Source organism: Papaver somniferum, unplaced genomic scaffold, assembly GCF_003573695.1.
Source record: "Papaver somniferum cultivar HN1 unplaced genomic scaffold, ASM357369v1 unplaced-scaffold_51, whole genome shotgun sequence".
Taxonomy (NCBI): domain Eukaryota; kingdom Viridiplantae; phylum Streptophyta; class Magnoliopsida; order Ranunculales; family Papaveraceae; genus Papaver; species Papaver somniferum.
Window position 1 is genome coordinate 89655 of NW_020647749.1, and position 17218 is coordinate 106872.

A 17218-nucleotide genomic window follows, 5' to 3' on the forward strand; every position below is an offset into this window, starting at 1 on the left:
TCTTTTTTGTTGGTCATTTTACTTTTTTATTTGTTTCGCAACTCATAATAAAATTAATTTTGATGCTTCTGTTTCTGTTTCTGTTCTTTAAGGTGTTGTTAGATTTCACTCAGAAAATCATAATATTGGCTTTTTATAAATCCAAGGTGGTGATATTTGTACTTGAGGAATTCCTTTTATGTTTTGGTGTTATATATCTGTGTAACTTAATCCGTGCTTTTGTAGAGTATAGATGAAGGAAGTAATTGAGAATTTCTGTAAACAAGCCGAGAAGTTCGGACTCGAAGTTCGATTGTAGACCAGTCTGATGTACTAATTATTTTTGTACATTAGAAGTTATAACCTATTTATCTTCCTTGGTGAGCCAAACTACTACTAGGTACACCTTGATACTCTAGATTAATGCTTGGCGCATTATGTAACCCTAGCAAACAATAATGGTTTCCATTATGCTTGGCAAATCAGCAGTAGGCGAGTTGAAGCATTGTTTGAGCTGTATGACACCATTAATTGTCGAAAACGGGAAATATACATGGCTTAGTGGTCAAGTTCTACAAAAAAATACAAGACCATCGGACCTACATACGCATTCAACGGGTAGGAAAGAGAATCATATAAAGGTGGAGATCAGTAATCAAGGTATGTAACCTAAACCTAACCTAATCCAGTTGTTATCTCTTTATCTCTTTGCTCTCGAGATTGTGGCTAGCAGGAAAAACGATTCTACATACGATACATGTAAGCAGTTGGTGGATTTAATATTAGTATTTTAATTAAACAAGACTGCTAAGTTGGGTATTTTTTATAGCTGTCATAGTGTGATTCCACTGCTCAAATATTTTTTATACATCATAAAGAAATCAATCAAAGAAAATGAAGTTTTGATGGGAGAGTTTGTGATCAAGAATGAGCAAGTATAATACGCTTTCCATTTGCACGTTTCTTTCGTAAACGTTTGTGGATTATACCGATTAATGTTTGTTTTTTTCTGGGGAACTACAATGAATGTAACATTGTGGGTTGGATTAGTTCACGTAATTACAAGTGTGATTACAGAGAACTCTAGGAACGTACCGATAATGGTGATAAAATGGGTGAAAAATGACTTGGGTAATAATATTTTTCATTTTGTTTTGCTTTAGAAAAATTGGTGTAGTTTACTTATTGTGGTATTACAGGTACGCTTAGCCTATTTACTATAGTTGCATCAAGGGTATTCATCAATTTGGATGTCCTGCAAACAAGTGCATGAATTCGTGTTGCTGTGAGTAATATGTGCTAAATAGATATAGACAAATTAATACTACACATGTTGCAACCGTGATTCCTTTTAGTAGACTTGATTTAGAGGCCACGTAGGTTGGTAGAGTAAATATGGACAAAATCCATCCATACGGAAATGTAGAGACTCTCTTTGACAGAGACGGACCAAGAAATATTGGTAGTGTCGGGATAGAATATGAGTAATGGCAAGTGCGGGCGGCAGAACCACGTACTTTTTTTGTTTGAAAGAACTGCATAGTCAATGGTACCTATGGAGCTTCATATTACACAAGTAAAAGTTTAAAATGTTCAAAATCTAATGAAATGTGATTGGAGAAAATAAATTTATTTATATGGAAGAAAAATGTAAAGATAAATGGATGAAATGTTGAAATTTCAAACTGTGAACAAAATCATGGGATAAAATTTATTTAGGCTATATTAACTAATCATAATAGTCATGGGCTAGATACTAAATTTTCTAGATAAAAATCTACTGGGTCATAAGTACGAATGCGCAATAGCCCGTATTAGCCCCTTGCTAGTCCTGTTCATGTTCTTTGAGGTGACTGGGAAGCTACTTTTGTGACAGAATTATGACAGAAACAAGGTATGTAGTATCAGAAAGACCACTTGCTACTTATAGAACTTTCAAAAAGAAAAGCAGAATATGTGCGCAATCATAGTTCCTGCAGAAAATATCGAGGTGATTGTGTGGGAGATGTATCGTGTTAAAGAAATGAACATGTATTGTTGTTGTTTTTTTTAAGTATGCACGTATCACGTTTAGTACGGACCATACTTCCATGAGGTAAAATAAAAAAAGGATCTAATCATGTTTGCTTTTGTAGCGTTGTTATTTTTTTCTTAGTTCTGGATGTTGCCTCTTTGCAACGCAAGTGCATTATTTTTTCCTTTCTCAATGAGTTAGAATGTTGGATCATAACAGATGCTGGATGATATTGATTCCAAAGGAAAAAAAATTCTCAACTCAAAACCTTCGGAAACCCCAATTCAGATTGATCCATTCAATTTCGCTCGCCAGAGGAGAGAGAGACCAGTAAATGTAAAACCATAAACTTTCATTTTTTACACCTAAACTTGCATTTTATTTCCGAGTATAAAAAGTCCTTGGACACTACTAAACCAACCACTACATTTTTTGATAAGGGGGGCCTAACAACTGACAGAATGTCGGAGAGGTTCAGTCCTCCGTTCGAGTTTTCAAGTTTAGACACACATGAAGGATGATGCATTTTATTTCATTGGTGCTTTTATTGTTGTCGGGCCGAAAATGAAATGATAAACATTTGAAAATGATAAGTTATGTTGAATATATGGTCGGAAGCTTTTCTTTAGCCTTTACACAATGCTTCTAAACAGACCACTCTCTTAAACAGCCGAAAAACGATCCCCTCACATAAGGTGGGCCCGCTGTTCTTGGGATTCGAATGGGCAATTGGGCCCCACACTTGGATGTCATGTGAGAGGGTTATTTTTGGGTTGTCTATTTAGACGGTATGTTAAGAATTTTTGTTCCTTACAATGCATTGATCAAAAGTAAAACAACAAGTGGGGAGGGCTTCCGCAAAATCACTCTAATAATCTTGTTCTTCAAGATTTGTTGACTCTTATAAATATTTTTGATTGCACTAGCAAATATCTTTCGTCCAACAAGGATTTTTATTGCTCTGTTTTAACTATTGCGTGGTGTATTTGGAGGGACAATGCTTTCACATCTTCTAACAAGTGTCTCTTAATACTCTGTACACTGTTAGACTTGCTTATAAAATGATTCGTGATACAAATGATTTCCTAATCTCTACGGATCCTAACAATCATTCATTTGTTGTCCAAGTTCATGTATCTCCCGATAGTGTACTGTGATGCTTCTTATGATAAAGATTCTAATAAATCTGGTGTTGGAGTTGTCATTTTCAACCAAACATGTGAGTGCAAAAGGTGCAAAACAGTTGTGAGCCAAGCAATAAACCCTGAAGAAGCTGAATGTTTAGCCCTACTTGAAGCTGCGAAGTGGGTTAAAGCAAGAGGTTACGCAAAAAAATTTATAAGTGATGCGAAAAACTCCATATCCTTTCTCAATGAAGATAAGGATCTGATTATGTTAGTGGAGAATTTAATGACTGGGATGATAAAACAACTAAATACAGTAGAAGATTCAATGTATCAGGTGAATGGTTGGGCAATAATCTTCCATTCGACCTTAATCAGATGTAATCTTTTTCTATATATATCAATATATATTCCTTTCCTAGCAAATAAAAAATCACCGGTCTCTCTGCTCATTATATGTTGGAAAATTCAGAGTAATAGAGGATGAAAACAAATAACGAAAAGAATGTTGTATCACTGGAGCTTCAAGGCCTTGCGATTCTTTTCATCAATTATTTCGACCCTTACCAAATAATTAGTGAGTACAGTCGGTCAGCGAAATATTTCTGTCACGATATAATGAAGCCCTAACAACGTTGTTGGATTCAAATGTTGTATTCCCTTGACCCAACCAATAACATACTGTAATTGATTCTGAAGATGCTTAGAGAGAAAGAGTTTTTGATGATTTTTTTTTGGAGAAAGCCTTCGCTATTTAAAGAGGAATTCATGCCTTTTGGAGGTGTCGTTTCATCTCCAACAGACGCTTTCAACGGGCATCCATTAATGGTTTCTCCAGGGAAGAAAACCCTATGGGAAGAGACGTGTCGATAGAAATTTTTAAAAACCGAAATAGGTTTTCAAAATTAAAAACCAAAAAAAAATTCTACAGGACGCTGTCTCACACTCTGACCCCCGCGACCTGACCTTTCAGGTTGAACGCATCCGGGAGGGGCTACGCCTCCCGGATCCCCCTGACAGTGGCAAACAATATTTGAAAATATCCAACATTATATTCTCTTGCGCAGACCACCTTAAATATTAGCTTATTTATCATTTATTTATAAGAAGAGTATTCATTACCTATTTTCATAGTAATATTTTTTATAACAAGCGTCCATTATTTCATAAGCAACAAACGGACTCGTGCATCGCATGGGTGAAAAACTAGTTTTCTTAAAAAGAAACAATCACTATAAGAGACATAACAGATCTTTTAATCTGCTTAATAAGAGAACATCACTGTAAATGACATAACCAAATTTTTCTACTAAAAGACAAAACATATCACTTAATCTGCTTAAAATTTCCACAAACTTATAAATGAAAGTGAACAAAATGAGGGGGTCGTTCTTCAAAAATAAACTTCGCCTCTTTAGAAGCGAGATACCATTCTCATCTAAGAAACAATGAAAACCCAGATTTCGGACTAGAAACTAGGAAATTATGCATGATTCCTTTAGAACAAAGTGCACATACACTTGTTTCTAACATACACCTAACGGAGAAGACCTAAAAATTTTACATGAACAGATGCACCTACACCTGAACATGAGAAAAATCTCTGAATTACTTACTTTAAGATAGTAACCACACATGTATCATGTTTGCAGACTAGACAGAAGAGACCCAAGTACTCCAAAAATACCAAATAGGAAGCATGAGAACCTAATTACTCACAGGCAACAGTTCGGGACTATTATCAAACAACTTAGAGGCAACCAGTACTAATTCAGAGAGGATAGAGAAAGGCGACATAAGAACGATGTTTCATGTGATTTTTTATGAACAAAGAAATCCTTCTTCTCTTGTGATAGTAAGGTCGCTCTTGTTGTTCTTTCGGGAATGACATTTTATGAGGGAGAGTTCTTAATTGAACAACTATGAATATTGTAGGAGTTTTCTTGTATCTTTATAAACTCCTTGATGAATACACTAGTTTTGGCTACGTGAAATCATCTAAACAAAGTTGATATGTTCTCTTTTGGTCATGAAATATCTCTATGGAAATTTCATTAGGATCCCACTAATTTTCGTACCTTTGCCAATTTATATTGACAAAAAGGGGGAGAATTAATGTGTAGTTCACACTACAAATACATATGGTTTACGGATCATTATGTAAGGGGGTGCGGTTTTCATATGAGATGAAGTATTGATTAAGGAAGAGTAATACATATCACTATAGTATTGCTGTCAAAGTTGTGATACAATTGGACTTTGATGCTGTGTAATAATACTATGACACTGTACAACAATGATTGAAAGCTACTATTTTCTCATTGTTATAAATACGAATCTTAAACAACTATGATGTTGATTTGAACACATTCAGAATCACTGGAGTACTTGGAAGTGACGAAGATTTCGAGTAATGTTGAAGAACCAAGGAAATCAAGCATTTGGATTGAGATCTACAAAGTTTATTTATTTTATATTCCATATATATTGATAGTTTTTGTCACTAAAATTGACAAAGGGAGATATCGTTAGAGAACTGATCGGTCGAACTCGCAAGCATTTCTGTCTCAAGCTTGTTTGTCAAGTTTAGTTACCCAAACTATAAGTCTTGATTTCTAATCTACTTATAACTATGTCTCGGATTACGATAGAAAGTGTAGTTGAGCATTAGACTTCACGACGTTCATCGATTGAAGACGAAGAACTATTAAGGGGAGATTTTGGAACTTCATCAACAAAAGGTATATGGAGACTTGAACTCATATATCACTCAAAAGTCTATCTACTTTATCTCCTATTTGAGACAAAATTCGTATAGCTATATAGACTTCAATTATACATATTTGATATTTCGAGATGAGTTTAACTCGCTTACATATTTCTCGAAATATGTGTTGGTAAGCTTTCGCTTTAACCAAGTTCATCTTATATTCTTGACGAAAGTTAGAAGATGATCATGTGAAAATCGCCTAGTAACATCTTACATAATTTGAATGAGATAATCATTTGATGTAGACTCAGAGTGTTTCGTATTGATCATTCGATCACTTGAAAATTGCTTTGAAGCTAATAGTTTGTATGAGACAACTATTGTCGTCTTCCGAGAATGTTTCAATGGTTGAAATGAGAGTTTAGAACAATTAGATATAAGCACAGTATTCGTACTTGCATATGTGTAATCCAAGTCCGGGAACCATGGTATGCATACCCGTATGCGTACTAATTGGTTTAGTAGAGGTCTGAGAACTAAGTACGCATACCGGTACTCATACCGGCGTGAGGTTAAAGTTCCGGGACTTTACTAAGTTTGTTGGTATGCGTACCTGTTCGCATACTGGTGAACCCAAACTTAGTTTGGCCACTAAGGTATGCGTACCCGTTTGCATATTTGAGTGGGTTATGTTCTAAAATCGGTTTGTTCATGAACTAATACATTTATATAATAAGGAATTCAATCTTTTGCAAACCGTGGCTATAATGTTCATGACTTGAATCGAGTGAATCAAAATCGATTTTGCTTTAATTGTGTCTTGTATACTTCTATGAGAATATAAACAATTGAACAACTCTAGAACTAGTTTCATTCGAGTCATTTGAACTAGTTATGGTTAAGATGAATAAGGTTGATATGAAAGTGTTCATATGGATAACTTCGGTTAACTATTGTTGAGCCAACAAAGGTGTACACATTTAGGTACGGTTACTCGTATCTAAATGAAGTCACTTTTCATTTGTGTGTAACAAGCTAAGTTCGATTTAACGGTTGAAAGATATTAGCTTGAGTCTAATAAGGTTTCTAACAGTGAATAATAAATGCGTTGTTACCAAAGTAACATTGATTGGAAACCCTGATTTGAAGACTATATAAAGGAGAACTCTAGAAACTGGAAAACATGATCCACACACCTCCTGTGTTATACTAGTTGCAACTAGAGTCTTTTCTCCTTTAACCTTTGGTTTTTCCAAAACCCTGTAGGTTAACGACTTGAGACTTCATTGGGATTGTCAAGCCAGACCCAACTATTTTCTCTGTAGTTGCATGTTCTGATCTTTCTGTTTTCTATCGTGATTGAGTACTATCTTCTCTAATATTTTCTCGATATTTAATCTCTGATAGGCAAGATAAAAAGTAGTCACAAACATCTTCGTCTGATCGTTTGTGATTCCACAATATCTTGTTTCGCTACCATACGATTAATATTATTGTGAGGTGATTGATATTTCTAGGCTGTACTTCGGGAATATAAGTCCGGTATATCAATTGGTTCATGTTCACCTTTATTTATCAAAATACGGAACAAAACTCTTAGGTTTATCTGTGGGAGACCGATTTGTCTATTCAATAGACTTTTCTGTGTGAGACAGATTGATTTATCAAGTCTTCGACTTTGAATCGTAGCAACTCTTAGTTGTGGGTGAGATCAGCTAAGGGAATCAAGTGCGTAGAGTTCTGCTGGGATTCAGAGACGTAAGGAGCGCAACTGTACCTTGATCAGTGTGAGATTGATTAGGGATCAACTACATTCCAGTCTGAAGTTAACTTGGAGTAGGCTAGTGTCTGTAGTGGCTTAATACAATGTGGTGTTCAAATCTGGACTAGGTCCCGGGGTTTTTCTGCATTTGCAGTTTCCTCGTTAACAAAATTTCCAGTGTCTGTGTTATTTCTTTTGCGCATTATATTTGTTTATATAATTGAAATATCACAGGTTGTGCATAAGTTCAATCAATTGTAAATCCCACCTTTGGTTGGTGAATTGATTGACACTTGGATATTGGTTTTTGATGCCGTCCAAATTATTTCTTATGTTCAATCGGGATTGAAAATTTCTATTTGTTTGATTTAAGATTGAATTGAGAAATAGAGATATAACTCTTGGATATACTTTTCTTAAGGTTGAGCCTGACTGTCTAGTTGATTCTCTTGAAAGTATATTGGAGTTAGTCCATACAGATTGCTAAGCGAAATATTGGGTGTGGTTGTTAGACCCCCACTTTTTCAGACATTTCTACAAGTCTTATGTTTATCAAGATAAAAAACTTGTTGATCACAAAGACCAGAAATCAAAAAGAAAAGTCTTCAAGTCTCCAATCTTCAAACTTTAAAGTAACCATTGTAAAAAACTTGATTCCACTATTGGTCAACACACACAGAACATAGTCTGTTGACGTTGATTGATCAACAATGCTATCTATAAATCTTGAATCACTAGATCCATAATAGTCATATCCTCAAAAAAATTTGAGTAGTCTTATATTTCGTAAGAGAAGGACCATAAAATAAACAAGTTTGATATATAACGATAACTATGCCGTTAGTTTTTAATCAAATAAATAATCAATCAAAAAACTAAAACAATACGATTTAGTTTCCCAGCAACGGCACTGCTAAAAGCTTCTTGATCCTAAAAGACTTTAAACAAAGAAAACAAATGATGTTTTATTTAAAAAGATTACTCATATGTCTCAACAAGTTGGCTGCCCACACGAATAATCAAGATGCATGTCAAAAGGATAAGCTTGTAAGAAAAAAAGACTCCACTATTTATAGTGTTATGACCAAGGATTCTCTGGTAAACAAGATACTATCAGGGTCCATATATTTCAAATCCTTGTATGTTATCTCACCTGTTTCAAGGATTAAATCTTGTGGCTTATAACCCCATCTAAGTATATGATGTGCAGATTGTACACATCTCTGGATAGTGAATGCAAATTGAATCATTTTTCACGGGATAAATATGGTTTAAACTGGTGCAATGCTTTAATCCATAACCAACACCGATAATAAGGATGTGGTAGCCAATATTTTATTATATATCTTTTGAGCCTTTTGCTGCAAAATGATCTATCTTTATCATCCCATAAACAACCATTGATAACCATATAAATTTTGATGTTGATGGTACTAAAACAACCATGGACTACTTTTATCGAGTTATTATTTCTGATTTCTTTATTTTTCAATTTCTTATACTCTTTAAACATATTTAGAAAATGAATTGCTTCTATGAATAAAGTAAGTCAGATTTTGCACAAAAAGAATTGATTACTTAAGTCACAACAGCTGCAGACAAACTAAATCATTAATAAAATTGAAGACTGCCAAAAGATAATTAACATGGAGATCTTACTAAACGGGTAAGACAAAAAAAAACATTATAAAAGTTTACGCTCTAGTTACACTATCGGAAACACGATTATTTATTAATTACAGAAAGATTATCAACAATTTGTTTAACTATAATGATCTTGAAATTTTTGTCCAATATTAAGTCAATCAAGTGTCGTTATCATGTGCAGTGATATTATTAGACAATTCGAATAGCATACCAATTGATATTTTCTCGGTTTTGATAGTAATTTCAATAATGGTTATAAATAGCACTAAAGAAATAGATAAATTAATTAACTAATTATTATAAACTAAAGAAGTAGATTAATTTAATTATTATGTGACACCTCAAGCTGATTAGCTGAGAAATTAGATGTTTCTCCCCATTTCTCGATACTTCTCTCAGAATTCCAGATCCTTATTCTTTCATCTCTAACAAGAAGTGAGTCCATTTTTTTGATTTGGGGTTTTGATTTTTGGTTCTGGGGGTATTGAGAATGATGGGTTCAGATGATTAAGGTTATGTAGAAGCAAAGTTATACGCATCCAGAGAAGAAATGGAAAATTTATTTTTCGGTGAAAAACCTAGTAATGGTGGAAATTTATACGCTTCCATGTGTCTTGACATGTGAATGTTAAAATGTGTTAGTAGGGATTTATATGAAATCGGATAGAGAGATAGCTATGGATCTGGTTCTTCGTGAAGAGATAGAGTAACATTTGGATCTGATTCAATAAATAAAAGACAAGACAAACTTTTCAGAAGGATGACCTGGAGGTGGATTCAAAATCTCCTTCAAGGATTCATCTTGTTCCTAAATCTTCTACAAACATTACAGGTATCGAATCCTATTTCAGGTTTATCTGAAAAGTTGATGAGTTCGATAATTTGGAACCTGAGAAAATTTCTTTCATCGTTCATGTTGGTTATATTAGATGGCAATTAGAGATACATCCAAAGGGTATGAAGGAATGTAATGCAGAACAGAAGCGTGAATAAAGAATTTTGATAGTAAAGTTGGAGAATAGTTGAGAAATCTCAATATTGATTGATAATAATGTGTATTTTACATAGGACTTGTCTCATATTTAAATAATTGTAAAACTCAAACTTGGAAAATAAGAAATCCCTAAAATAAATAAAGTTCTAGAATTGAATAACTTCTAAAAATAAGTAATTCTAAAAATAAGAAATACTACTCTAAATTAATTAGGCTCTAATTATAATAATAAAAATATGAACCCTAAATCTAACGGATGTCCTACATCAGGCTTGCCATCTTGAAAAGAATTCGTCTCGAATTGAAAAAGTACCGAAAAAACATGTACTACATCATGTCCGCCATCTTGAAAACAAGTCGTCTTCGAGTTCACCAGATATTGTAAACGACCCACCCAACAAATAATATACTTTGAGTAAGTTGATGATCGTAGAGTAGAACATCATAAAATTGATTGCTGAACACAAAAGTTGATGTCGACGTTGGAAACAATTGGAGTAGTAATTATCTCGCAATACTTTTGACTCAAGAAAATATTTTTGCATAGATTTTGATTTTCAAGAAGAATGGCATTAGGCGACTCACAAGAAGATGGTGTCTCTGGTGTTTCCGGTGTTGATATTGGCGAAACTTCTTCGTCACTGTTGCAGTGAGTAACTTGTTTTTTTTCATAGGAGACATGATAATTTACATCTGCTTCAACGTTATGAAGTTGACAAGCATCATTGTAAATAGGTCCTTGAGCACCGTTTAAGTTTAACACAAAAGCATCCAAATTGGTTGAAATTAATTCAAGGTGACGTTGAATCGTGAGTTGAGATTCCAGAAGTTGACGTTCGGGTCTCGTCTTGAGTTTCCGTAAGTTTATGTTGGGACTCAGTAATAGCACGTACAATATCTTCAAGGCTAGTGTGATTGTCTTTTCCAATGTATTTGTCTTTGACTGTCATGGTGATACACTGTTGGTTTTCTTAACAGAAAAAGGGAAAAGAGACAAAAGCTGATATATACTGTTACGGTTGTGATAATGGAAGAAAATGATTTTTATGAAGGAATGGGAACGGAACAGGACGTGTAAGTAAGTGTTTTAGGAACGAATGGTTTGGAGTAGAGATAATGTGTTGTATTTTGGGCTTCCTTCAGTAGTTGGGCTGAACAAGAAACTAAAGATGGGGATCGTGAATTAGAGAAGCTTTAGGTGGTGTACGGACCGAGAGAACTGAGAAGGTAGGAAAAGTGGGGTATTAGAGAGATCATAAAGAAAGTGGACAAAGATGAGTAAGGCAGAGGCGGTATTGGTAGTGATGAAAAATAAAGGGTTTGGTAGAAAACTTGCAGACATTGTTTGTTTTTGTTTCTTTTGCTAAAAAAGAAAAGGATAGTTGATAATAGGGTTTGGAAGAAGAGATGCGGAGATCTCGATAAGTAAAGGTGACGAAAGGGTAAAAAAAATTCAGAAAAAAAAGAGGATCGAAGCCGAAGCTCGTGATGCCACTTAATGCAGAATGGAAGCTTGAATAAACAATTTTGATAGTAAAGTTGTAGAATAGTTGAGAAATCTCAATATTGATTGATAATAATGTATATTGTAAATAGGACTTGTCTCATATTTAAATAACTCTAAGACTCAAACTTGGAAAATAAGAAATCCCTAAAATAAATAAAGTTCTAGAATTAAATAACTTCTAAAAATAAGATTCTAAAAATAAGAAATACTACTCTAAATTGATTAGGCTCTAATTATAATAATAAAAATATGAACCCTAAATCTAACAGATGTCCTACATCAGAATGGTTTTTGGGACTTATCACTGTATGTACTTCCTACCGAGTTAATTGAACCGGTGAAAGCTGAAATCTCAATGTCAATTACAGATCGAAAGGATCAACGTAGAATAGTGAAAAAAGAAATGGAGAATGTTTTTGAAGCATATACAACTGAAAACAAGGGCTGGTAAAAGTTTATGAAGTTGAATGATCTGTATGATGATAACAATGGATTCATGGAGGATGATACAGTTGAAATTTCTTGAAGTATTGTTGATAATGGTGATGGTGATAGTAGCGTGGTAGAAGGAATGCAAGAGGATGATATGGTGCACACAATTTAAGAGGATGATATGGTGTAGAAATTGAAGAGTATAATGTAATATGAATACGACTAACTGGTGATTATGGGAAAGCAATATTAATAATAGATATTATGAGGATTTTTAGTTTTTGCTATAATTTTAAGCTTAATTTGAATGTAGCAAGGTGTTAGTAATATGCTTCAGTAAAATACGAATTTTCTTTCAGAAAAAAAAGTGTTATATACTTGTTTATAAACATAGTTTTAATTTCGTTTCCTTTGCTTATGAGTTAGAGAAAACAACTAGTTTGTTAGGAAGGGAAAGTGTTAGAGAAAACAACTAGTTCGTTAAGAAGGGAAAGTGACTGGAATATACCAAGTTAATTGATATAAATTTTGTTAATAAGTTTCGAGTGTGAGTAAAGATATTTAGAAAATACATAGAGTGGGTCTAAGAGAAGAACGTAGAACATGGATATAAAAAATTTGATAGAAAGGCTAGGAATGATGACTAAAAATATCGAGATGAGATGATGCTTAAAAAGATATGAATTTAGATTTACAAAAAAAAAAAAGATATGAATTCAGTCACACGAAGGAGCGGATGAAACTAGCTAGTTATTTTTCTGGGTCATTGGAACTGGACAAATACTCTGAATATTAAGTTAATTATGATATGGTTGATATGAAAGAGATCAAAAAATGAAGGTTATGCGTGGGTTAGCATTATTTGAGGTGAGAACTCATATAATTTTCTTATAATCATTAAATATTATACTATTTTTGAATTTTTGAACATGATGTATATGCATGTAACATGTGTTGCATGGTTCTCCTTTCAGGGGTCTCTTTTTCTCCCTACATATCCTTGCTAAGTTGATTAGGGAGGATGTACTTTCATTTAGATAGTAGTTAGTACGACGGATGCTCTTCCATATCGATATTATATAATTACTATTTAGTGGTAGGCCAGATTAACTTATGTGTTCATATAATATAGTAGGGAGGATCCTCTTACGTCTAGACATGTATGTAATTTTATTTAGGAAATCACTCGTATGCATAAGGCATATTATGCTCGATTGTTCAATTATCTAATCTTGATATTAGTATCATGAATCATGGTTTGTACGACCACTTTACCATGATTTTGTTACTAATATAATTGATATTATATTAACGTCTCCTTGTAAGATTGTAGGATGAACTTAGGATAAATTTTTTTCTTGAATGTTATATTTACGATGTTTTGTTGATACTTGAGATTGCTTTCATTTATTATTGTTCTTTGAGTTATTGTTCTTTTAGAACTATGGCATATGTTAATGATTAATTTAGAGTTTCATATTTACATTGAGCACCCCTTTAATTTGGGGTGATGTGATCACTAGTTAACATATCAATTTCACTTATTAGATGAGATGCTACAGTGAAAATATTCGTTTTCAAAGCATGAAGCCTTAATGAGTCAATGTTTATTTATAAGTCAATATATATTTGATTGTTATATGTACATATTTGTATAACCATTACACAAATGTATATGTATCACATGAGAGGATTTTATCTACAAAATATTAGTATACATGTTCACCAGGATTTTTTTTAGTGTTTATGGGTGGGTTGGTTTATTTGGGTTAATTGTTGTCCAGGTTGATAACTTAGATCCTTCAATATTTCAAGATATAGATTATTCTCTTATAATGTAAGTAGTTGGATTATAGGACGTCACATTATTATTATTCAAGAATCCAAAACTTGGAAGCTTACCTTCATAAACTTAATTCTCAGATAATAAAAATACTTCTTCGGAGAAGATAATCCAATGACTCCTAAATAAATTGAATTCGTGAAAGTATCATTGACACACGATATTACGAATCTATCAATTTGTTTCCAAAACAAATACTGTGATTAGTGACCAAGACACCATTCTCAAAAAATCTGAGCAGGTAGTTGAATATAAGATCCATCAACAAACCTAAACATACTTGTACTGAAAAAAATCGATTCAAACTGATGCTTCCATAAAAGATAGATATTTTGAAATTTCAATACATGTTCTGTTATATTAAAAATTTTCTCTAGCTTTTAGAACATCTGTAATTCTGTTTTCATCAAGCATTTAGTCTGTTGTTGATTGAAATTGAAAATGCAGGGTTATAACAACCACACCCAATATTTTGTTCGGCAATCTGTATGGACTAAAATCCAATATAATTACGAGAGCACCAACTTAAAACTGTGACTCAATCAAGAAAGATATCAAAGAGTTTTATCTCTTTCTCAATAAAATCGGTAAATCAAATAGATAGAAATCCGTGAGACTGATTGATATGAGAATAACTCTGATAGTACCAAAGACCAATGTCCGAGTATCAATCAAGTTCTATCCGACAAACAAGGTCGGGTTTATCAATTGTGATTGAACTACGCACAACCTGTGATATTTCAATTATATAAACAAATATAATACGGAAAAGAAATAACACAGACACCAGAAATTTTGTTAACGAGGAAACTGCGAATGCAGAAACCCCCCCGGGCCTAGTCCATATTTGAACACCACATTGTATGAAGCCGCTACAGACTCTAGCCTACTACAAGTTAACTTCAGACTGGAATGTAGTTGAGCCCTAACCAAGTCTCACACCGATTAAGGTACATTCGTGTTCCTTACGCCTCTTGAATACCAGAAGGACTCTGCGCACTTGATTCCCTTAGATGATCTCACCCACAACTAAGAGTTGGTACGACCCAAAGTTGAAGACTTATAAACAAATATGTCTCCCACACATATGTTTATATTTTGGTTTTGTTTCCGTCTTTAGATAAATCAAGGTGAACAGGAAACTTAACTAATAATCGGGTCTTATACTCCCGAAGAGCATCCTAGAAATATTAGCCACCTCAAAATAACCTAACTGATTGATAGAAAAAGTTATTGAGGAAACACAAGAGTTTGAGACGAAAAACTGTTGTGATTACTTCTCATATCTTCCCTATCGGAGATAAATATCGAGTAAATCTAGAAGATAAAATAATACGATAGAAAAAGTAAGATCAAAATACGCAATTACAGAGAAAATAGTTGGATCTGGCTTCACGAATCCTAAATGAAGTCTTCAAGTCGTTAACCTAATAATGGTTTTGGAAAACCTAGGTTAAAGGAGAATCGACTCTAGTTTGCAACTAGGACACACGAGAATGTCGGGATTGGGTTTTCCAGATGCTAGAGTTCTCCCTTATATAGTCTTTCAAATCAGGGTTGCTTACAATCAAAGCTAAGATAGATTAGTAACAAAGCAATTGATATTCACCATTGTACGAACTCCTGATTTTAAGATTCAAGCTAAGTATGCTTAGAAACTAAGCAACCAATATCAACGGTCAGATGGTATTAGATTGATAGACACAAATGATATACCTATATTCATATATGGATGAACCGTACCCAAACGTGTATACCTTCTTGGCTCAATAATAGTTAACCGAAGTTAGCCACATGAACGCTTATAGTTTAGCTACATTCATCTGACACTTCTAGATCAAATATGATGATCAATCAATCATGATAAATAATAAAATGAATCTAATTTGGTTTCAAGAGAGTTGTTCAAATGTTCACTATCTCATAGAAATATCCATGAACAATTTGAAACATATTCGGTTTGGTTTGTAGTTGTACAAAATACTATACAAGAACCAATTCATGAACATAATGCCACGGTTTATAAAACAAGTTCATCACATACTTTATTTCATTAAAGTTCCATGGACTTTAGTTCGCAAATGCACCTGAGTTCATGAGTATGTATTTCATACTTGCTGATTTTAGAACCTTACCATTGTGTTCGCAAACAGAGTGCGCGAACCACAGTTCCGAACTTTGGCCTAGTCATTTCGTTCACAAATAGAGTACGGGAACAACAGTTTCGAACTTAGCCTTGTCTAGCCGTTTGCAAACAGAGTACGCGAACTACATCTCCAGACATTTTCACAGGTAAACCTGTTGGCAAACAAGAGCTCCAGACCTGAATTAGAGCTACAGTGCACATACAAAGTATACATACTTTGTTATATCCAGGCATTGGTAGTCATTATAAACTCTCATTTAATCATTGAAACATCCTTAGAAGACGACAATGGTAATCTTACACATACCATTAGCTTCAAGTAACTTTCAAGTGATTAATCGATCAATACGAAACTTCCGAAGTCAACATCAAATGATTGTCTCACAAAAATCATGTAAGATGTTCAAGGTAATTTTCACATGATCATCTACAACTATATTTAATCATTGAAACATCATTAATATTTAGTTTCCAAACAATAAATTATCTACAACTAAACACGTCAAGTTGATGATGAACTTTTGCTAAAGCTAAAAGCTTCCAACACGTATTTCGAGAAATATATAAATGAGATAAACTCGGCTCAAAATTTCAAGTGTGTATAATGTAAAAGTCTATATAGCTATACGACTTAGTCTCTTAGAAGATAAAATATAATAGACTTCTAAGTGATAGATAAGTTTTAGTCTCCATATACCTTTTGTTGATGAAGTTCCTCTAAGCTCTTTTCTAGATCTTCTTCTTCAATTGGTGATCGTCGTGAAGTCTAAAACTCAACTACACACTTCTATACTAGTCCGAGACATAACTATAAGTAGACTAGAAATCAAGTATGTAGTTTTGATCAACTAAACTTGACAAACAAGCTTGAGATAGCAACGCTTGCGAGTTCAACCGAGCAGTGCTCTAACAAAAATCATCTGCTAAGTTGTTGATCGATTGATAAGAAGTAGAAGGAAGTGAACCCATAACTGTAAGAATAAATCAAATAAGAAATAAAAAAAAATGAATGATTTCTTAGTAGTGATATAAATGTTCTTGAGTTTTAGAAAGAAATCAA